The 25,042-nt window shown below is 38.7% G+C and overlaps 2 non-coding genes across 2 annotated transcripts; both read right to left on the bottom strand.

Moving 5' to 3' along the window:
• Positions 1-6,623: 6,623 nt before the first annotated feature.
• LOC112761213 (small nucleolar RNA R71) lies at positions 6,624-6,731 on the bottom strand. The gene has a single exon (XR_003181619.1). It is a non-coding gene; the product is annotated as a small nucleolar RNA R71 (small nucleolar RNA).
• A 16,747-nt stretch (positions 6,732-23,478) lies between these two features.
• On the bottom strand, positions 23,479-23,586 carry LOC112761214 (small nucleolar RNA R71). The gene has a single exon (XR_003181620.1). It is a non-coding gene; the product is annotated as a small nucleolar RNA R71 (small nucleolar RNA).
• Positions 23,587-25,042: the final 1,456 nt, after the last annotated feature.

Below are 25,042 nucleotides of genomic sequence, written 5' to 3' on the forward strand. Positions count from 1 at the left end.
CCATTACCATGGCACCCAAGACCGGAGAATCCTCTAGAAGAGGGAAAGGGAAGACAAAAGCTTCCACATCCGAGTCATGGGAGATGGAAAGATTCATCTCCAAAGCCATCAAGACCACTTCTATGATGTTGTGGCCAAGAAGAAGGTGATCCCTGAGGTCCCTTTTAAACTCAAAAGAAATGAGTATCCGGAGATCCGACATGAAATTCAAAGAAGAGGTTGGGAAGTTCTAACAAACCCATCCAACAAGTCGGCATCCTAATGGTTCAAGAGTTCTATGCCAATGCATGGATCACCAAGAACCATGATCAAAGTAAGAACCCGGATCCAAAGAACTATGTTACAATGGTTTGGGGGAAATACTTAGATTTTAGTCCGGAAAATGTGAGGTTGGCGTTCAACTTGCCATACATGGAAGAGAACGCACGCCCCTACACAAGGAGAGTCAACTTTGATCAAAGGTTGGACCAAGTCCTTATGGACATATGTGTAGAAGGAGCTCAATGGAAGATTGACTCCAAAGGCAAGCCGGTTCAACTAGAAGATTGGACCTCAAGCCTGTAGCTAAAGGATGGTTGGAGTTTATTCAATGCTCAATCATTCCACTAGCAACCGGTCTGAAGTTACCATAGACCGGGCCATCATGATCCATAGTATCATGATTGGAGAAGAGGTGGAAGTTCATGAGATTATACCTCAAGAACTCTACAAGGTGGCCGACAAGTCCTCCACCATGGCAAGGTTAGCCTTTCCTCACCTCATTTGCCACCTATGCAATTCGGCTGGGATTGACATAGAGGGAGATATCCTCATCAAAGAGGACAAGCCCATCACTAAGAAAAAGATGGAGCAAGCAAGAGAGCTCAGTCATGGAGCTCAAGAGGCGCAAGAAGCTCATTTCCATGAGATCCCGAGATGCTCAAATGCACTTCCTCCAAAATTATTGGAGCAAATCAACACCTCCTAGGAGAATTGAGTTCCAATATGGACAACTAAGGGTGGAACATCAAGAGCACTCCATCATGCTTCATGAAATAAGAGAAGATCAAAAAGCAATGAGGGAGGAGCAACAAAGACAAGGAAGAGACATAGAAGAGCTCAAGGACATCATTGGTTCCTCAAGAAGGAAACGCCACCATCACTAAGGTGGATTCATTCCTTGTTCTTCTTTCTTCTGTTTTTCGTTTTCTATGTTATGTGCCTATCTATGTTTGTGTCTTCACTACATGATCATTAGTAGTTAGTAACTTTTTCTTAAAGATATGAATGTCCTATGAATCCATCACCTCTCTTAAATGAAAAATGTTTTAATTCAAAAGAACAAGAAGTACATGAGTTTCGAATTTATCCTTGAACTTAGCTTAATTATATTAATGTGGTGACAATGCTTCTTGTTTTCTGAATGTATGCTTGAACAGTGCATATGTCTTTTGAAGTTGTTGTTTAAGAATGTTAAATATGTTGGCTCTTGAAAGAATGATGACTAGGAGACATGTTATTTGATAATCTGAAAAATCATAAAAATGATTCTTGAAGCAAGAAGAAGCAGCAAAGAACAAAGCTTGCAGAAAAAAAATAGGCGAAAAAAAAAATAGAAAAAAAAATATAGAAAGAAAAAAAGCAAGCAGAAAAAGCCAAAAGCTCTTAAAACCAAGAGGCAAGAGCAAAAAGCCAATAACTCTTAAAACCAAAAGGCAAGGGAAAATAAAAAGGATCCCAAGGCTTTGAGCATCAGTGGATAGGAGGGCCTAAAGGAATAAAATCCTGGTCTAAGCGGCTAAACCAAGCTGTACCTATCCATGTGCTTATGGCGTGTAGGTGTCAAGTGAAAACTTGAGACTGAGCGGTTAAAGTCAAGGTCCAAAGCAAAAGAAGAGTGTGCTTAAGAACCCTGGACACCTCTAATTGGGGACTTTAGCAAAGCTGAGTCACAATCTGAAAAGGTTCACCCAATTATGTGTCTGTGGCATTTATGTATCCGGTGGTAATACTGGAAAACAAAGTGCTTAGGGCCACGGCCAAGACTCATAAAGAAGTTGTGTTAAGAATCATCATACTGAACTAGGAGAGTCAATAACACTATTCAAAATCTGAAGTTCCTATAGATGCCAATCATTCTGAACCTCAATGCATAAAGTGAGATGCCAAAACTATTCAAGAGGCAAAAAGCTATAAGTCCCGCTCATATGATTGCATCTATGTTTCATTGATAGTTTGGAATTTATAGTATATTCTCTTCTTTTTATCCTATTTGAATTTCAGTTGCTTGGGGACAAGCAACAATTTAAGTTTGGTGTTGTGATGAGCGGATAATTTATACGCTTTTTGGCATTGTTTTTAGTGTGTTTTTAGTAGGATCTAGTTACTTTTAGGGATGTTTTCATTAGTTTTTATGTTAAATTTACATTTCTCGACTTTACTATGAGTTTGTGTGTTTTTCTGTGATTTCAGGTATTTTCTGGCTGAAATTGAGGGACTTGAGCAGAAATCAGATTCAGAGGTTGAAGAAGGACTGCTGATGCTGTTGGATTCTGACCTCCCTGCACTCAAAGTGAATTTTCTGGCGATACAGAACTCGAAATGGCGCGCTTCCAATTGCGTTGGAAAGTAGACATCCAGGGCTTTCCAGAAATATATAATAGTCCATACTTTGGCTAAGAATAGACGACGTAAACTGGCGTTCAACGCCAGCCTTCTGCCCAAATCTGGCGTCCAGCGCCAGAAAAGGATCCAAAACCAGAGTTGAACGCCCAAACTGGCACAGAAACTGGCGTTCAACTCCACAAATGGCCTCTGCACGTGCTACACTTAAGCTCAGCCCAAACACACACCAAGTGGGCCCCGGAAGTGGATTTATGCATCAATTACTTACTCATGTAAACCCTAGTGACTAGTTTATTATAAATAGGACCTTTTACTATTGTATTAGACATCTTTGGTCTCAGTTTTAATCCATTGTTCATCTTAGGAGACTATTGATCACGTTTTAGGGGGCTGGCCATCTCGGCCATGCCTGAACCTTCACTTATGTATTTTCATACGGTAGAGTTTCTACACTCCAAAGATTAAGGTGTGGAGCTCTGCTGTTCCTCAAAGATTAATGCAAAGTACTACTGTTTTCTATTCAATTCATCTTATTTCACTTCTAAGATATCCATTCGCACCCAAGAACGTGATGAAGGTGATGATTATGTGTGACGCTCATCATCCTTCTCCCTTAAGAACGCGTGTCTGACAAACACTTCTGTTCTACATGAAATAAGCTAGAATGAGTATCTCTTAGATCTCTTAACCAGAATCTTCGTGGCGTAAGCTAGAATGATGGCGGCATTCAAGAGAATCCGGAAGGTCTAAACCTTGTCTGTGGTATTCCGAGTAGGATTCAATGATTGAATGACTGTGACGAGCTCCGAACTCGCGATTGCAAGGCGTTAGTGACAGACGCAAAATGATAGTAAATCCTATTCCAGCATGATCGAGAACCGACAGATGAATAGCCGTGTCGTGACAGGGTGCGTGAGCATATTATTCACTGAGAGGATAAGATGAAGCCATTGACAAGGGTGATGCCTCCAGACGATTAGCCGTGCCGTGACAGGGCATTGGATCATTTTCCCGTGAGATGACCGAAAGTAGCCATTGACAGTGGTGATGTATCACATAAAGCCAGCCATGGAAAGGAATGAGACTGATTGGATGAAGATAGCAGGAAAGCAGAGGTTCAGAGGAACAAAAGCATCTCCATTCGCTTATCTGAAATTCCTACCAATGATTTACATAAGTATCTCTATCCCTATTCTATTATTTATTATTCGAAAACTCCATGATTATTTTATATCCGCCTGACTGAGATTTGCAAGGTGACCATAGCTTGCTTCATACCAACAATCTCCGTGGGATTCGACCCTTACTCACGTAAGGTATTACTTGGACGACCCAGTGCACTTGCTGGTCAGTTGTATCGAAGTTGTGACAAATTATGAATGTGTAATCACGATTACGCGTAGCAAGTTGCTCACGTGCCAGGAATAGTTTGCGCCTGGACGTCACAATTTCGTGCACCAAGTTTTTGGCGCCGTTGCCGGGGATTGTTTGAGTTTTCGGCAAGCTTTTGGTCCGGTAACATCAGTGCCAAGTTTGATCCGGCAACAGCACCAAGTTTTTGGCGCCGTTGCCGGGGATTGTTCGAGTTTGGACAACTGACGGTTCATCTTGTTGCTCAGATTAGGTAATTTTCTTTTTATTTTATTTTCAAAATTTTTTCAAAATTCTTTCAAAAATTTCTCATCTGTTTTCGAAAAATATAAAAATGTTTTCAAAAATTTGATTCAAAATTTTTAAGAATGAATTCTAGTGTTTCAGGATGATTTGTTGAATCCTGGCTGGCTGTAAGCCATGTCTAATCTTTTGGACTGGGGTTTCAACTTACCATCACAAATGAAGAGATTTTCACACACTTAGTTGCTCTATACATGAAAAGTATCCATATCTGCTGAAGCTTGGCTGGCCATTGGCCATGTCTAGTGTTTTGGACCGGAGCTTTCATTGAAAGCTTGGCTGGCTAGTGAGCCATGTCTAATTCCTGGACTGAAGCTTTAGACTAACATGGCAAGATTCCTGGAATTCATATTAAAAATTTTGGAATCCTTATTTTTTCTTTTTCATATAATTTTCAAAAAAAATCCAAAAAAATTAGAAAATCATAAAAATTAAAAATATTTTTCTGTTTCTTGTTTGAGTCTTGAGTCATATCATAAGTTTGGTGTCACTTGCATATGCATCTTGCATTTTTTCGAAAATATCATGCATTCATAGTGTTCTTCATGATCTTCAAGTTGTTCTTGGTAAGTCTTCTTGTTTGATCTTGATGATTTTTTGTTTTGTGTCTTTTCATGTTTATCATATGCATTCTTGAATTCTTAGTGCGTAAGCATTAAAGAATTCTAAGTTTGGTGTCCTGCATGTTTTCTTTGCATTAAAAATTTTTCAAAATTGTGTCTATGATGTTCATCTTGACATTCATAGTGTTCTTGGTGTTCATCTTGACATTCATAGCATTCTTGCATGCATTCATTATTTTGATCTAAAAATTTCATGCATTGCATAATTTTCATGTTTTTCATAAAAATTTCAAAAATCAAAAAAATATCTTTCCCTTTTTCTCTCATCAAATTCGAAAATGTGAGTTGACTTTTTCAAAAATTTTTAAAAATCAAGTTGTTTCTTATGAGTCAAATCAAATTTTCAATTTGAAAATCTTATCTTTTTCAAAATCTTTTTCAAAAATCAAATCTTTTTCAAAATTCTTAGTTATTTTCGAAAATTCCAAAAATATTTTTCAAAAATCTTTTTCTTATTTTTTTATACCAAATTTTCGAAAATAACATAATCAATTAATGTTTTGATTCAAAAATTTGAAGTTTGATACTTGCTTGTTAAGAAAGATTCAAACTTTGAGAATCATATCTTGTGATTTCTTGTGAATCAAGTCATTAATTAAGATTTTTAAGATCAAATCTTTTTTCAAAACTAATTTCTATCATATCTTTTCAAAAATATCTTCTCATCTTATCTTTTTCAAAAAAATATCTTTTCAAAATATCTTTCCTAACCTCCTAACTACCTTTTCAAAATTGGTTTTCAAAATTTGTTTCAACTAACTAACTAACTTTTTGTTTGTTTCTTAACTTTTTCAAAACCACCTAACTAATTCTCCCTTTCTAATTTTCGAAAATACCTCTCCCTTTTTCAAAAATTTCTTTTTAATTAACTAATTATTTTTATTTTTATTTTTGATTTCAAAAAAAAAAATATTTTCGAAAAAAAAATACTAAATATTTTTCAAAAACTGTTTTCAAAAATCACTAACTCCTTTTCAAAAATAATTTTCGAAAAATCCCTCCTTCTCTCTCATCTTATTCTATTTATTTATTCATCTACTAACATCTCTTCCTCACATCAGCACCAAATTCGAACCCCCTCCTCTATCTGTGTTCGAATTTCTTCTTCTTCTTTTCTACTAACAATAAGGAACCTCTTTACTGTGACATAGAGGATTCCTCTTCTTTTCTTTTTCTCTCCTCTTTCTTATGAGCAGGGACAGAGAAAAAGGCATTCTTGTTGAAGCTGATCCAGAACCTGAAAGGACTCTGAAGAGAAAATTAAGAGAAGCTAAATTACAACAATCCAGAGACAACTTGATTGAAAATTTCGAACAAGTAAAGGAGATGGCAGCCGAATCCAACAACAATGCAAGGAGAATGCTTGGTGACTTTACTGCACCTAATTCCAATTTACATGGAAGAAGCATCTCCATTCCTGCCATTGGAGCAAACAACTTTGAGCTGAAACCTCAATTAGTTTCTCTAATGCAGCAGAACTGCAAGTTTCATGGACTTCCATCTGAAGATCCTTTTCAGTTCTTAACTGAATTCTTGCAGATATGTGATACTGTTAAGACTAATGGAGTAGATCCTGAAGTCTACAGGCTCATGCTTTTCCCTTTTGCTGTGAGAGACAGAGCTAGATTATGGTTGGATTCTCAACCCAAAGATAGCCTGAACTCTTGGGATAAGCTGGTCACGGCTTTTTTAGCCAAGTACTTTCCTCCTCAAAAGCTGAGCAAGCTTAGAGCTGATGTTCAAACCTTCAAGCAGAAAGAAGGTGAATCCCTCTATGAAGCTTGGGAAAGATACAAACAGTTGACCAAAAAGTGTCCTTCTGACATGCTTTCAGAATGGACCATCCTGGATATATTCTATGATGGTCTGTCTGAGCTATCAAAGATGTCACTGGACACTTCTGCAGGTGGATCCATTCACCTAAAGAAAACGCCTGCAGAAGCTCAAGAACTCATTGACATGGTTGCTAATAACCAGTTCACGTACACTTCTGAAAGGAATCCTGTGAGTAATGGGACGCCTATGAAGAAGGGAGTTCTTGAGGTTGATACTCTGAATGCCATATTGGCTCAGAATAAAATATTGACTCAGCAAGTCAATATGATCTCTCAGAGTCTGCATGGAATGCAAGCTGCATCCAACAGTACTCAAGAGGCATCTTCTGAAGAAGAAGCTTATGATCCTGAGAACCCTGCAATAGCAGAGGTAAATTACTTAGGTGAACCTTATGGAAACACCTATAACTCAATATGGAGAAATCACCCAAATTTCTCATGGAAGGATCAAAAGCCCCAACAAGGCTTTAATAATGGTGGAAGAAACAGGTTTAGCAATAGCAAGCCTTTTCCATCATCAACTCAGCAACAGACAGAGAACTCTGAACAAAATGCTTCTAATTTAGCAAATCTAGTCTCTGATCTATCTAAGGCCACTGTAAGTTTCATGAATGAAACAAGGTCTTCCATTAGAAATCTGGAAGCACAAGTGGGCCAGCTGAGTAAAAGGATCACTGAAATCCCTCCTAGTATTCTCCCAAGCAATACAGAAGAGAACCCAAATGGAGAGTGCAAGGCCATTGACATAAGCGCCATGGCCGAACCTGCGAGGAGAGGAGAGGACGCGAATCCCAAGGAGGAAGACCTCCTGGGACGTCCAGTGATCAATAAGGAGCTTCCCTCTGAGGAACCAAAGGACTCTGAGGCTCATCTAGAGACCATAGAGATTCCATTGAACCTCCTTATGCCCTTCATGGGCTCTGATGAATATTCCTCTTTTGAAGAGAACGAGAATGTTACTGAAGAGCAAACTGCCAAGTTTCTTGGTGCAATCATGAAGCTGAATGCCAAATTATTTGGCATTGATACTTGGGAAGTTGAACCTCCCTTGTTCATCAATGAACTAAGTGATCTGGATCAACTGACATTGCCTCAGAAGAGACAGGATCCTGGAAAGTTCATAATACCCTGTACCATAGGCACCATGATCTTTAAGGCTCTATGTGACCTTGGTTCAGGAATAAACCTCATGCCCCTCTCTGTAATAGAGAAACTGGGAATCTATGGGGTGCAAGCTGCTAGAATCTCATTAGAGATGGCAGATAATTCAAGAAAACAGGCTTATGGACAAGTAGAGGACGTGTTAGTAAAGGTTGAAGGCCTTTACATCCCTGCTGATTTCATAGTGCTGGATACTGGAAAGGAAGAGGATGAATCCATCATCCTAGGAAGACCTTTCCTGGACACAGCAAGAGCTGTGATTGATGTTGACAGAGGTGAAATAGTCCTTCAATGGAATGAGGACTCCCTTGTGTTTAAAACTCAAGGATCTCCCTCTGCAACCATGGAGAGGAAGCATGAAAAGCTTCTCTCAAAGCAGAGTCAACCCAAGCCCCCACAGTCAAACTCTAAGTTTGGTGTTGTGAGGCCACAACCAAACTCTAAGTTTGGTGTTGAACTCCCATATCCAAACTCTAAGTTTGGTGTTGGAGAGTCTCAACAGAGCTCTGCACATCTGTGAGGCTCCACGAGAGCCCACTGTCAAGCTATTGACACTAAAGAAGCGCTTGTTGGGAGGCAACCCAATTTTTATTTATCTAACTATATTTTCCTTAGTTATATGTCTTTGTAGGTTCATGATCATGTGGAGTCACAAAATAAATATAAAAATTGAAAACGGAATAAAAAACAGCAGAAGAAAAATCACACCCTGGAGGAGCATCTGTCTGGCGTTCAGCGCCAGAACAGAGCATAGTGCTGGCGCTGAACGCCCAAAATGGGCAGCTTCTGGGCGCTGAACGCCAGAACAGGCATGGTTCTGGCGTTCAACGCCAGAAATGGCACACAAATGGGCGTTGAAAGCCCAAAATGGCCACCAACCTGGCGCTGAACGCCCAGAGTTGGGTACAAAGGCATTTTTACATGCCTAATGGGTGCAGGGATGTAATTCCTTGAACACCTCAGGATCTGTGGACCCCACAGGATCCCCACCTACCCCCACTCACTTCTTCTCACCACTCTCTTTCACACAACCCCATAAACACTCTTCCCTAAAAACCCTTCACCAATCACCTCAAACTCTCTTCCCCATCACCTCTTCACCACTCACATCTATCCACTCTTCCCCATAAACCTACCTCATAAACTCCACCTACCTTCAAAATTCAAAACCAATTTCCCACCCAAACCCACCCATATGGCCGAACCTTAACCCCCCCTCCCTTCCCTATATAAAGACCTCCATTCTTCATCAAATTCACACAACACACCCCTCTACACTCCTCTTGGCCGAAACCACATCTCCCTCTCCCTCTCCTCCATTTCTTCTTCTTCTTCATCTATTCTTTTGTTTATTGCTCGAGGGCGAGCAATATTCTAAGTTTGGTGTGGTAAAAGCATAGCTTTTTTGTTTTTCCATTACCATTGATGGCACCCAAGACCGGAGAATCCTCTAGAAGAGGGAAAGGGAAGACAAAAGCTTCCACATCCGAGTCATGGGAGATGGAAAGATTCATCTCCAAAGCCCATCAAGACCACTTCTATGATGTTGTGGCCAAGAAGAAGGTGATCCCTGAGGTCCCTTTTAAACTCAAAAGAAATGAGTATCCGGAGATCCGACATGAAATTCAAAGAAGAGGTTGGGAAGTTCTAACAAACCCCATCCAACAAGTCGGCATCCTAATGGTTCAAGAGTTCTATGCCAATGCATGGATCACCAAGAACCATGATCAAAGTAAGAACCCGGATCCAAAGAACTATGTTACAATGGTTCGGGGGAAATACTTAGATTTTAGTCCGGAAAATGTGAGGTTGGCGTTCAACTTGCCATACATGGAAGAGAACGCACGCCCCTACACAAGGAGAGTCAACTTTGATCAAAGGTTGGACCAAGTCCTTATGGACATATGTGTAGAAGGAGCTCAATGGAAGATTGACTCCAAAGGTAAGCCGGTTCAACTAAGAAGATTGGACCTCAAGCCTGTAGCTAGAGGATGGTTGGAGTTTATTCAATGCTCAATCATTCCCACTAGCAACCGGTCTGTAGTTACCATAGACCGGGCCATCATGATCCATAGTATCATGATTGGAGAAGAGGTGGAAGTTCATGAGATTATACCTCAAGAACTCTACAAGGTGGCCGACAAGTCCTCCACCATGGCAAGGTTAGCCTTTCCTCACCTCATTTGCCACCTATGCAATTCGGCTGGGATTGACATAGAGGGAGATATCCTCATCAAAGAGGACAAGCCCATCACTAAGAAAAAGATGGAGCAAGCAAGAGAGCCCACTCATGGAGCTCAAGAGGCGCAAGAAGCTCATTTCCATGAGATCCCGGAGATGCCTCAAATGCACTTTCCTCCACAAAATTATTGGGAGCAAATCAACACCTCCCTAGGAGAATTGAGTTCCAATATGGGACAACTAAGGGTGGAACATCAAGAGCACTCCATCATGCTTCATGAAATAAGAGAAGATCAAAAAGCAATGAGGGAGGAGCAACAAAGACAAGGAAGAGACATAGAAGAGCTCAAGGACATCATTGGTTCCTCAAGAAGGAAACGCCACCATCACTAAGGTGGATTCATTCCTTGTTCTTCTTTCTTCTGTTTTTCGTTTTCTATGTTTTGTGCCTATCTATGTTTGTGTCTTCACTACATGATCATTAGTAGTTAGTAACTTTGTCTTAAAGATATGAATGTCCTATGAATCCATCACCTCTCTTAAATGAAAAATGTTTTAATTCAAAAGAACAAGAAGTACATGAGTTTCGAATTTATCCTTGAACTTAGCTTAATTATATTAATGTGGTGACAATGCTTCTTGTTTTCTGAATGTATGCTTGAACAGTGCATATGTCTTTTGAAGTTGTTGTTTAAGAATGTTAAATATGTTGGCTCTTGAAAGAATGATGACTAGGAGACATGTTATTTGATAATCTGAAAAATCATAAAAATGATTCTTGAAGCAAGAAAAAGCAGCAAAGAACAAAGCTTGCAGAAAAAAAATAGGCAAAAAAAAAATAGAAAAAAAAAATATAGAAAGAAAAAAAGCAAGCAGAAAAAGCCAAAAGCTCTTAAAACCAAGAGGCAAGAGCAAAAAGCCAATAACTCTTAAAACCAAAAGGCAAGGAAAAATAAAAAGGATCCCATGGCTTTGAGCATCAGTGGATAGGAGGGCCTAAAGGAATAAAATCCTGGTCTAAGCGGCTAAACCAAGCTGTCCTTATCCATGTGCTTGTGGCGTGTAGGTGTCAAGTGAAAACTTGAGATTGAGCGGTTAAAGTCAAGGTCCAAAGCAAAAGAAGAGTGTGCTTAAGAACCCTGGACACCTCTAATTGGGGACTTTAGCAAAGCTGAGTCACAATCTGAAAAGGTTCACCCAATTATGTGTCTGTGGCATTTATGTATCCGGTGGTAATACTGGAAAACAAAGTGCTTAGGGCCACGGCCAAGACTCATAAAGAAGCTGTGTTCAAGAATCATCATACTGAACTAGGAGAGTCAATAACACTATTCGAAATCTGAAGTTCCTATAGATGCCAATCATTCTGAACCTCAATGGATAAAGTGAGATGCCAAAACTATTCAAGAGGCAAAAAGCTATAAGTCCCACTCATATGATTGCATCTATGTTTCATTGATAGTTTGGAATTTATAGTATATTCTCTTCTTTTTATCCTATTTGAATTTCAGTTGCTTGGGGACAAGCAACAATTTAAGTTTGGTGTTGTGATGAGCGGATAATTTATACGCTTTTTGGCATTGTTTTTAGTGTGTTTTTAGTAGGATCTAGTTACTTTTAGGGATGTTTTCATTAGTTTTTATGTTAAATTTACATTTCTGGACTTTACTACGAGTTTGTGTGTTTTTCTGTGATTTCAGGTATTTTCTGGCTGAAATTGAGGGACTTGAGCAGAAATCAGATTCAGAGGTTGAAGAAGGACTGCTGATGCTGTTGGATTCTGACCTCCCTGCACTCAAAGTGAATTTTCTGGCGCTACAAAATTCGAAATGGCGCGCTTCCAATTGCGTTGGAAAGTAGACATCCAGGGCTTTCCAGAAATATATAATAGTCTATACTTTGGCCAAGAATAGACGGCGTAAACTGGCGTTCAACGCCAGCCTTCTGCCCAAATCTGGCGTCCAGCGCCAGAAAAGGATCCAAAACCAGAGTTGAACGCCCAAACTGGCACAGAAACTGGCGTTCAACTCCACAAATGGCCTCTGCACGTGCTACACTTAAGCTCAGCCCAAACACACACCAAGTGGGCCCCGGAAGTGGATTTATGCATCAATTACTTACTCATGTAAACCCTAGTGACTAGTTTATTATAAATAGGACCTTTTACTATTGTATTAGACATCTTTGGTCTCAGTTTTAATCCATTGTTCATCTTAGGAGACTATTGATCACGTTTTAGGGGGCTGGCCATCTCGGCCATGCCTGAACCTTCACTTATGTATTTTCATACGGTAGAGTTTCTACACTCCAAAGATTAAGGTGTGGAGCTCTGCTGTTCCTCAAAGATTAATGCAAAGTACTACTGTTTTCTATTCAATTCATCTTATTTCACTTCTAAGATATCCATTCGCACCCAAGAACGTGATGAAGGTGATGATTATGTGTGACGCTCATCATCCTTCTCCCTTATGAACGCGTGTCTGACAAACACTTCTGTTCTACATGAAATAAGCTAGAATGAGTATCTCTTAGATCTCTTAACCAGAATCTTCGTGGCGTAAGCTAGAATGATGGCGGCATTCAAGAGAATCCGGAAGGTCTAAACCTTGTCTGTGGTATTCCGAGTAGGATTCAATGATTGAATGACTGTGACGAGCTCCGAACTCGCGATTGCAGGGCGTTAGTGACAGACGCAAAAGGATAGTAAATCCTATTCCAGCATGATCGAGAACCGACAGATGAATAGCCGTGCCGTGACAGGGTGCGTGAGCATATTATTCACTGAGAGGATAAGATGAAGCCATTGACAAGGGTGATGCCTCCAGACGATTAGCCGTGCCGTGACAGGGCATTGGATCATTTTCCCGTGAGATGACCGAAAGTAGCCATTGACAGTGGTGATGTATCACATAAAGCCAGCCATGGAAAGGAATGAGACTGATTGGATGAAGATAGCAGGAAAGCAGAGGTTCAGAGGAACGAAATGCATCTCCATTCGCTTATCTGAAATTCCTACCAATGATTTACATAAGTATCTCTATCCCTATTCTATTATTTATTATTCGAAAACTCCATGATTATTTTATATCCGCCTGACTGAGATTTGCAAGGTGACCATAGCTTGCTTCATACCAACAATCTCCGTGGGATTCGACCCTTACTCACGTAAGGTATTACTTGGACGACCCAGTGTACTTGCTGGTCAGTTGTATCGAAGTTGTGACAAATTATGAATGTGTAATCATGATTACGCGTATGAAGTTGCTCACGTGCCAGGAATAGTTTGCGCCTGGACGTCACAATTTCGTGCACCAAGTTTTTGGCGCCGTTGCCGGGGATTGTTTGAGTTTTTGGCAAGCTTTTGGTCCGGTAACATTAGTGCCAAGTTTGATCCGGCAACAGCACCAAGTTTTTGGCGCCGTTGCCGGGGATTGTTCGAGTTTGGATAACTGACGATTCATCTTGTTGCTCAGATTAGGTAATTTTCTTTTTATTTTATTTTCAAAATTTTTTCAAAATTCTTTCAAAAATTTCTCATCTGTTTTCGAAAAATGTAAAAATGTTTTCAAAAATTTGATTCAAAATTTTTAAGAATGAATTCTAGTGTTTCAGGATGATTTGTTGAATCCTGGCTGGCTGTAAGCCATGTCTAATCTTTTGGACTGGGGTTTCAACTTACCATCACAAATGAAGAGATTTTCACACACTTAGTTGCTCTATACATGAAAAGTATCCATATCTGCTGAAGCTTGGCTGGCCATTGGCCATGTCTAGTGTTTTGGACCGGAGCTTTCATTGAAAGCTTGGCTGGCTAGTGAGCCATGTCTAATTCCTGGACTGAAGCTTTAGACTAACATGGCAAGATTCCTGGAATTCATATTAAAAATTTTGGAATCCTTATTTTTTCTTTTTCATATAATTTTCAAAAAAAATCCAAAAAATTAGAAAATCATAAAAATTAAAAATATTTTTCTGTTTCTTGTTTGAGTCTTGAGTCATATCATAAGTTTGGTGTCACTTGCATATGCATCTTGCATTTTTTCGAAAATATCATGCATTCATAGTGTTCTTCATGATCTTCAAGTTGTTCTTGGTAAGTCTTCTTGTTTGATCTTGATGATTTTTTGTTTTGTGTCTTTTCATGTTTATCATATGCATTCTTGAATTCTTAGTGCGTAAGCATTAAAGAATTCTAAGTTTGGTGTCCTGCTGGTGCGCATAAACTAGTTATGCTACGATTTAGGAAATTGCACGATCGGCAAAATTCCTTCCGGCAAGTGCACCGGTTATCGTCGTCAAGTAAAAACTCACAATAGAGTGAGGTCGAATCCCACAAGGATTGGTTGATTGAGCAATTCGGATTAGAAGTGTGTTCTAGTTGAGCGGAATCAAGAATTGAGATGAGAATTGCGGAATGTAAAATTGGCGGGAAAAGTAAATGACAAGAAAATTAAATGGCTGAATCTTAAATTGCATGAATTAAAGAGCAGAATGTAAATTGCTGAAATTAAAAGGGAATGGGGGTGATTGCAAGAATTGAATTGCTGAATGTAAAGAGAAAGTGGAAATCAGAAATGGGGAATTCATTGGGTTTAGGAGATATTGAAATCTCCGAATCAAAACATGTATATCTCTTCCTCAACCAATGCATTCATTGAATTTTGCTTGGCAATCTTATATGATTGGATCCCAATTCCTTGGCTCACCAATGCTCTCTAAAAACAAACAAATTCCCAATCCCTTGGTTTAAATGTTCATAAGAAGAGATGATGCTTGATCACTGATTATACCACACAATTTCATGAACCACAATTTGGTAGGATTACATGTCACAATATCCATCCAAACCCCAATCCAATCCACTGTGAGAAAGCTTCTCTAGCATGAATCCTCCATTCCTTTCCCAAGGCTCCGAAGGATTCCAAGTATGAGTAGTTTCTTTCCCAAGACAACTACTCAATGGAATTAGATCGAGAAGCTTTCTAACAAAATTCAAGAGAAAAGATTGAAGAAGAAGATAAACTATTATTGATTCATTGAATTACAATAGAGCTCCCTAACCCAATGAAAGGGGGTTTAGTGAATCATAGCTCTGAATTCAATTACAAAGAAAAGGAAAACTAGCTAAAAGTGAAAGTAAAAGTCCCCATCAGGGGTTGGATTCCCCTTCAATCCCCCCTCTCTAAATGCAGAAACTAAGGCCTTTAAATAGGCTCCCTAAATTACAAAATGAAAATGAAATTCAAAGCAAATTACAATCAAATGAAAATAAACTATTCTAGATGATTCTTGTGGCCTTGATTTGGTGTTGTTGATGGGCCTTGCTTGCTTGAAGGGCTGAGTGACATAATTGATCCAAAAAGGATAATGATCCATTAAACTACACTCAAATGTTGCACCCCCTTTCTTGAGTCGTCACTTTGTTCTCTTGTCAACCTTGCCAATTTGATGCCAAATATAGACTATTATACCTCGTTGGAAAGCTATGGATGTCAGCTTTCTAACGCAACTGGAAGCACCTCAATTGGATCTCTACAACTCGAGTTATACTCCATGGAAGGTGAAGAGGTCAGCTGGCCTGATTGCATGTTGGTACTATGCTCTTCTATGCACATTACGGGGCTGTTTTCTCCCTCAATTTTTAGTATCCACCATGCATGCCATATATGCTTGGAAAGCTCTAGATGTCTTCTTTCCAATGCATTTTGAATCACCTCATTTGGAGTTTTGTAGCTCAAGTTATTTATGTTTGAAGAAGGCATGGTCAAGCTGTTCCATATAACACGTTTAAGCTTCAGTTTAAGGTTAAACTGAAGCTTAAACGTGGATAAAGGAAGGGCAGCCCTGGAGGTCGAACACGTTTAACCTCCAGTTTGAGGTCAAACTGGAGGTTAAACGTGGAAGCTTAGAATGGTAGCCCTGGAGGTGTCGAACACGTTTAACCTCCAGTTTGAGGTCAAACTGGAGGTTAAACGTGGAACTCCTTCCTGAGTGGCATTGTCATTCTGGCGTTTAACCTCCAGTTTGAGGTCAAACTGGAGGTTAAACGTGGAATGCTTCTTTGGTGAGACTTTTCATTCTGGCGTTTAACCTCCAGTTTGAGGTCAAACTGGAGGTTAAACTTCAATTCCAGCATTTCTTAGCCTTCATGATTCTGGCGTTTAAGCTCCAGTTTAGGCTTAAACTGGAACTTAAACTCCACATGTGATATTCAAGCTTCCTTTATTGATTTTGTTGCTTCCTTGGTTAGCCTCTTCTTCCCTGAAATCATCCAAACAAATGCATCAAAGTCTTGCAAAATTTCATGAGAAATCTTCCATTCATAGCATTCAAGGAATATAACTAAAAACTCATGGAATTTGCATCAAAATCTTCATGTTGAATGATTTAAGACAAGCATGACTATTTGGCCCAAAATGATTACTTAAGGCTCAAGAAAATGCATAAAACAACTAAAAATAAAAGAAAAAGGCTAGTGAAACTAGCCTAAGATGCCTTGGCATCACAACACCAAACTTAATCCTTGCTTGTCCCCAAGCAAGTTCTGAATTATTGAGAAGAAAGAATGAAACAGAAAGTAAATTCATTAGCCATATCAGTAAGTAATTGACATTGATTAATGGGGTGTTCATGCAGAAAGTTGTTGCAGCATCACTTTATTGTTTCTTAGGTAAGAATGTCACTTTTTATGTTCCCACTAAAACACTGCTATGGCCTCTTGTTATTCACATATCCTTGGCAAGTTTCTTTTCTTTGTTCTTCTTTTTCTTTGAGCTTATTTGCTCCTTGTTGCTCAGTGTCATGTGTTGCACAAGCCTTTGGCATTTTCTTTTTCTTATCAGTGCACTACACATATCCACTACAGGCATTTTAGTTCACATTTCTTCTTGAGACATTGGTACCCAGCACCTCTTTGTGTGACTAAATGTTTTGTATTTAGGTTGCTCTTGATAATGGACTTTTGGTTGATAATCCCGGGTTAGTTAACCCAAGTTACCAAGTGTTGAAACACTCCTCAGAACCTATTCATCCAAGCATATCCTTAATACATAAACACCACAGGCATTTGTCTCAGAAGTTCAAACCATTGGTGCCTAGCTTATTTTCTCAATTTTTTGCTTTTTGGTTGACCTTTTTCAGTGGCTTTTTCTTCTTCTTTTTCTTTCTTTTTCATGGCCAAAGACATTTATTCATCAAGATCCATAGACAGCATCCTAATTTCCACTAAAAGTGACAATTCTAACTTTATTTCTTAGTGAGCTGACTATTCAATCAAACATGCATACCACCACTTAATCTTATTTGATTTCTTACCAAATGGAATTGAGTTACTTTTGTTCAAACTTTTTTTTATTTTTGGAAACAGAACAAGCATGGCAAGCATACATTTAAGCAAGTGAAGTTTATCCAGACACTTAGACTATCACTTATTTGGAAATTAAACAAACAGACAAACAAAAACTGCAATGACTCAAACTTAAAGCAGGGGTGCATGCAAACTTCCAATATCAGCAATTCAAAGTACAAGCAATTAAGTGACAATACAACCTTTTAGCATCTTCTTTGTTGTTCATCATCCTTCCTAGCCTTGGTGTTCTCTTTGATGATGATGTATATTTCTTCCATGAGATTGATTGTCTTCCTGCAAAGCTATTAGAAGTTGCTTGTTCCCCAAGCACTTTGAGAATTGGTTAGCATGCATGTATGTTTGTAGGCCTCTGAACTTAGATTGGTGTGTGAACACCAAACTTAGTTCCTTGCCATATGCAGCAATTTGGATCATATGCAGAAAACCTCATGTGCTTTTATTAAGAAAATAACTATGAACTAGAAAAAGAAACTATGAACTAGAAATTAAACTATTGTTTAAGTAGTTTCCCTGATTGGTTGGAGCTAGTGACTAGTCATGCTGAGGTAGAAATGTGCTTTTAATGAAGTTTTTGGTGGAACACCAAACTTAGAATCTCACCTTCACCCTTGAATTGTTTTGGTGTGCAACACCAAACTTAGCTCCTTGCAATACAGATAAATCTACTTAACTCTTTTATTGAAATAACTAGAAAAGAAAAACTACCTTTGGTTGGGTTGCCTCCCAACAAGCGCTTCTTTAACGTCATTAGCTTGACATGCTGTTCCTGACTTTCTTCCTCTTCCTCCAGTTTGTTAAGAGGAATGACTTCAAGTGGATAAAGGAGCTAGTTAGTGCCCCTTGTTGTGAATGCTTCTTTCCAGCAAGCTTTCCCTTGTGATTGGCTTGAGTGAACTTGCTTGTTGGCTCAGGAGTTGGATTGTTCTTCGACCTTCTCTTCTTCATGGATATGGTCCTTTGTTTCTCGGTCACAATCCTCATTTTGGTGCTTGTTTCTACTGCCTTCACATCCTTGATCTTAGAACTTGGTTGTTGTTGGACAGTTGGAGTATCCTGTTCATCAAAAGCTTCCTGAATTTGTGGTTCAATGAACCCTTCCTCTTTGCAACTCTCTGTGTCATTGGAGTGTGATCTCCCTTGATTGACTTTCTCCCTTTCTTGTTCTTCTGATTCCTCCCTTGGGTTTGCCATGGTATCACTAGAAGAATTGTGGGTAGGGATTTGCTTTGATAGATATCCAATTTGTGCTTCTAGCTTTTGAATGGCAGCACCATGATTTTGTAAGTTGGATATCACTTCTTCCTTAAAGCTTTTCAAATCGGCCACATCTCTGCCCATAGTTGCAATCATTCCTTCTATCCTGTTTAATTGATCTTGAAATTGTTGGTTCGGATTGGGTTGATGAGGTTGATTATCTTGGCTGTGATATGGTGGCTGGGAGTATGTGTTTTGTGTGGGCTGATAGAGTCTTTGGTTGGAGTGTTGGTAGTGGTATGACTCTTGTGTGTAGTGGAATGAGTCTTGTGGATAGTGAAATGAATTGTATGAATTTGAGAAGGAATTTTGTGCTGAGAAATGCTCAAGTGATGAAGAATTTGGATATGTAAAACTAGGAGGTGAGGTTGGATAATTCAGAGGTGATGGCTCTTGATGAATGGGGTGTGAATAAGTGAAATCTCTTTGGTTTTGATCTTCCCAGCCACAACTTGAGTGGTGATCAAATTCACCAAAACATGGACCATTTTGTGGCTCTGGGAAGTACCCCGTTTCCTGTTCCTGATACTCCCACCCACCATGAGCATAATAACATGAATCATTCTGTGGTGGTGGAGAGTTTCTCATGAATTTTGATTGACCAAAAGATGATGGATACTCCTTTCTTTTTTGCAATGTGCTCAGTCTCAAACAATACTCATCCAAAGATAGTGGAAATCCCATAGTGAGGCAATATCACAAACAGCTGGTGGTTAGTATGCTAACAAGTGAATAAGCAAAGAAAACAAATTAAAATTTGCAGAAATTAGCAGTAATAAACTGAAACAAAAACTATTAACAAAAGAAAAGAAAAATTGCTCAATCTAGTTAACTTCCAATTTGAGAATTGTCAATCGAAAACCAATCCCCGGCAACGGCGCCATAAACTTGGTGCGCATAAACTAGTTATGCTACGATTTAGGAAATTGCACGATCGGCAAAATTCCTTCCGGCAAGTGCACCGGTTATCGTCGTCAAGTAAAAACTCACAATAGAGTGAGGTCGAATCCCACAAGGATTGGTTGATTGAGCAATTCGGATTAGAAGTGTGTTCTAGTTGAGCGGAATCAAGAATTGAGATGAGAATTGCGGAATGTAAAATTGGCGGGAAAAGTAAATGACAAGAAAATTAAATGGCTGAATCTTAAATTGCATGAATTAAAGAGCAGAATGTAAATTGCTGAAATTAAAAGGGAATGGGGGTGATTGCAAGAATTGAATTGCTGAATGTAAAGAGAAAGTGGAAATCAGAAATGGGGAATTCATTGGGTTTAGGAGATATTGAAATCTCCGAATCAAAACATGTATATCTCTTCCTCAACCAATGCATTCATTGAATTTTGCTTGGCAATCTTATATGATTGGATCCCAATTCCTTGGCTCACCAATGCTCTCTAAAAACAAACAAATTCCCAATCCCTTGGTTTAAATGTTCATAAGAAGAGATGATGCTTGATCACTGATTATACCACACAATTTCATGAACCACAATTTGGTAGGATTACATGTCACAATATCCATCCAAACCCCAATCCAATCCACTGTGAGAAAGCTTCTCTAGCATGAATCCTCCATTCCTTTCCCAAGGCTCCGAAGGATTCCAAGTATGAGTAGTTTCTTTCCCAAGACAACTACTCAATGGAATTAGATCGAGAAGCTTTCTAACAAAATTCAAGAGAAAAGATTGAAGAAGAAGATAAACTATTATTGATTCATTGAATTACAATAGAGCTCCCTAACCCAATGAAAGGGGGTTTAGTGAATCATAGCTCTGAATTCAATTACAAAGAAAAGGAAAACTAGCTAAAAGTGAAAGTAAAAGTCCCCATCAGGGGTTGGATTCCCCTTCAATCCCCCCTCTCTAAATGCAGAAACTAAGGCCTTTAAATAGGCTCCCTAAATTACAAAATGAAAATGAAATTCAAAGCAAATTACAATCAAATGAAAATAAACTATTCTAGATGATTCTTGTGGCCTTGATTTGGTGTTGTTGATGGGCCTTGCTTGCTTGAAGGGCTGAGTGACATAATTGATCCAAAAAGGATAATGATCCATTAAACTACACTCAAATGTTGCACCCCCTTTCTTGAGTCGTCACTTTGTTCTCTTGTCAACCTTGCCAATTTGATGCCAAATATAGACTATTATACCTCGTTGGAAAGCTATGGATGTCAGCTTTCTAACGCAACTGAAAGCACCTCAATTGGATCTCTACAACTCGAGTTATACTCCATTGAAGGTGAAGAGGTCAGCTGGCCTGATTGCATGTTGGTACTATGCTCTTCTATGCACATTACGGGGCTGTTTTCTCCCTCAATATTTAGTATCCACCATGCATGCCATATATGCTTGGAAAGCTCTAGATGTCTTCTTTCCAATGCATTTTGAATCACCTCATTTGGAGTTTTGTAGCTCAAGTTATTTATGTTTGAAGAAGGCATGGTCAAGCTGTTCCATATAACACGTTTAAGCTTCAGTTTAAGGTTAAACTGAAGCTTAAACGTGGATAAAGGAAGGGCAGCCCTGGAGGTCGAACACGTTTAACCTCCAGTTTGAGGTCAAACTGGAGGTTAAACGTGGAAGCTTAGAATGGTAGCCCTGGAGGTGTCGAACACGTTTAACCTCCAGTTTGAGGTCAAACTGGAGGTTAAACGTGGAACTCCTTCCTGAGTGGCATTGTCATTCTGGCGTTTAACCTCCAGTTTGAGGTCAAACTGGAGGTTAAACTTCAATTCCAGCATTTCTTAGCCTTCATGATTCTGGCGTTTAAGCTCCAGTTTAGGCTTAAACTGGAACTTAAACTCCACATGTGATATTCAAGCTTCCTTTATTGATTTTGTTGCTTCCTTGGTTAGCCTCTTCTTCCCTGAAATCATCCAAACAAATGCATCAAAGTCTTGCAAAATTTCATGAGAAATCCTCCATTCATAGCATTCAAGGAATATAACTAAAAACTCATGGAATTTGCATCAAAATCTTCATGTTGAATGATTTAAGACAAGCATGACTATTTGGCCCAAAATGATTACTTAAGGCTCAAGAAAATGCATAAAACAACTAAAAATAAAAGAAAAAGGCTAGTGAAACTAGCCTAAGATGCCTTGGCATCACCTGCATGTTTTCTTTGCATTAAAAATTTTTCAAAATTGTGTCTATGATGTTCATCTTGACATTCATAGTGTTCTTGGTGTTCATCTTGACATTCATAGCATTTTTGCATGCATTCATTGTTTTGATCTAAAAATTTCATGCATTGCATAATTTTCATGTTTTTCATAAAAATTTCAAAAATCAAAAAAATATCTTTCCCTTTTTCTCTCATCAAATTCGAAAATGTGAGTTGACTTTTTCAAAAATTTTTAAAAATCAAGTTGTTTCTTATGAGTCAAATCAAATTTTCAATTTGAAAATCTTATCTTTTTCAAAATCTTTTTCAAAAATCAAATCTTTTTCAAAATTCTTAGTTATTTTCGAAAATTCCAAAAATATTTTTCAAAAATCTTTTTCTTATTTTTTTATACCAAATTTTCGAAAATAACATAATCAATTAATGTTTTGATTCAAAAATTTGAAGTTTGATACTTGCTTGTTAAGAAAGATTCAAACTTTGAGAATCATATCTTGTGATTTCTTGTGAATCAAGTCATTAATTGAGATTTTTAAGATCAAATCTTTTTTCAAAACTAATTTCTATCATATCTTTTCAAAAATATCTTCTCATCTTATCTTTTTCAAAAAAATATCTTTTCAAAATATCTTTCCTAACCTCCTAACTACCTTTTCAAAATTGGTTTTCAAAATTTGTTTCAACTAACTAACTAACTTTTTGTTTGTTTCTTAACTTTTTCAAAACCACCTAACTAATTCTCCCTTTCTAATTTTCGAAAATACCTCTCCCTTTTTCAAAAATTTCTTTTTAATTAACTAATTATTTTTATTTTTATTTTTGATTTCAAAAAAAAAAATATTTTCGAAAAAAAAATACTAAATATTTTTCAAAAACTGTTTTCAAAAATCACTAACTCCTTTTCAAAAATAATTTTCGAAAAATCCCTCCTTCTCTCTCATCTTATTCTATTTATTTATTCATCTACTAACATCTCTTCCTCACATCAGCACCAAATTCGAGCCCCCTCCTCTATCTGTGTTCGAATTTCTTCTTCTTCTTTTCTACTAACAATAAGGAACCTCTTTACTGTGACATAGAGGATTCCTCTTCTTTTCTTTTTCTCTCCTCTTTCTTATGAGCAGGGACAGAGAAAAAGGCATTCTTGTTGAAGCTGATCCAGAACCTGAAAGGACTCTGAAGAGAAAATTAAGAGAAGCTAAATTACAACAATCCAGAGACAACTTGATTGAAAATTTCGAACAAGTAAAGGAGATGGCAGCCGAACCCAACAACAATGCAAGGAGAATGCTTGGTGACTTTACTGCACCTAATTCCAATTTACATGGAAGAAGCATCTCCATTCCTGCCATTGGAGCAAACAACTTTGAGCTGAAACCTCAATTAGTTTCTCTAATGCAGCAGAATTGCAAGTTTCATGGACTTCCATCTGATGATCCTTTTCAGTTCTTAACTGAATTCTTGCAGATATGTGATACTGTTAAGACTAATGGAGTAGATCCTGAAGTCTACAGGCTCATGCTTTTCCCTTTTGCTGTGAGAGACAGAGCTAGATTATGGTTGGATTCTCAACCCAAAGATAGCCTGAACTCTTGGGATAAGCTGGTCACGGCTTTTTTAGCCAAGTACTTTCCTCCTCAAAAGCTGAGCAAGCTTAGAGCTGATGTTCAAACCTTCAAGCAGAAAGAAGGTGAATCCCTCTATGAAGCTTGGGAAAGATACAAACAGTTGACCAAAAAGTGTCCTTCTGACATGCTTTCAGAATGGACCATCCTGGATATATTCTATGATGGTCTGTCTGAGCTATCAAAGATGTCACTGGACACTTCTGCAGGTGGATCCATTCACCTAAAGAAAACGCCTACAGAAGCTCAAGAACTCATTGACATGGTTGCTAATAACCAGTTCATGTACACTTCTGAAAGGAATCCTGTGAGTAATGGGACACCTATGAAGAAGGGAGTTCTTGAGGTTGATACTCTGAATGCCATATTGGCTCAGAATAAAATATTGACTCAGCAAGTCAATATGATCTCTCAGAGTCTGCATGGAATGCAAGCTGCATCCAACAGTACTCAAGAGGCATCTTCTGAAGAAAAAGCTTATGATCCTGAGAACCCTGCAATAGCAGAGGTAAATTACTTAGGTGAACCTTATGGAAACACCTATAACTCAACATGGAGAAATCATCCAAATTTCTCATGGAAGGATCAAAAGCCCCAACAAGGCTTTAATAATGGTGGAAGAAACAGGTTTAGCAATAGCAAGCCTTTTCCATCATCAACTCAGCAACAGACAGAGAACTCTGAACAAAATGCTTCTAATTTAGCAAATCTAGTCTCTGATCTATCTAAGGCCACTGTAAGTTTCATGAATGAAACAAGGTCTTCCATTAGAAATCTGGAAGCACAAGTGGGCCAGCTGAGTAAAAGGATCACTGAAATCCCTCCTAGTATTCTCCCAAGCAATACAGAAGAGAACCCAAAAGGAGAGTGCAAGGCCATTGACATAAGCGCCATGGCCGAACCTGTGAGGAGAGGAGAGGATGCGAATCCCAAGGAGGAAGACCTCCTGGGACGTCCAGTGATCAATAAGGAGCTTCCCTCTGAGGAACCAAAGGACTCTGAGGCTCATCTAGAGACCATAGAGATTCCATTGAACCTCCTTATGCCCTTCATGAGCTCTGATGAATATTCCTCTTCTGAAGAGAACGAGGATGTTACTGAAGAGCAAACTGCCAAGTTTCTTGGTGCAATCATGAAGCTGAATGCCAAATTATTTGGCATTGATACTTGGGAAGTTGAACCTCCCTTGTTCATCAATGAACTAAGTGATCTGGATCAACTGACATTGCCTCAGAAGAGACAGGTTCCTGGAAAGTTCATAATACCCTGTACCATAGGCACCATGATCTTTAAGGCTCTATGTGACCTTGGTTCAGGAATAAACCTCATGCCCCTCTCTGTAATAGAGAAACTGGGAATCTATGGGGTGCAAGCTGCTAAAATCTCATTAGAGATGGCAGACAGCTCAAGAAAACAGGCATATGGACAAGTAGAGGACGTGTTAGTAAAGGTTGAAGGCCTTTACATCCCTGCTGATTTCATAGTCCTGGATACTGGAAAGGAAGAGGATGAATCCATCATCCTAGGAAGACCTTTCTTGGCCACAGCAAGAGCTGTGATTGATGTTGATAGAGGTGAAATAGTCCATC

Source organism: Arachis hypogaea, chromosome 16 (assembly GCF_003086295.3).
Source record: "Arachis hypogaea cultivar Tifrunner chromosome 16, arahy.Tifrunner.gnm2.J5K5, whole genome shotgun sequence".
NCBI classification, from domain to species: Eukaryota; Viridiplantae; Streptophyta; class Magnoliopsida; order Fabales; family Fabaceae; genus Arachis; species Arachis hypogaea.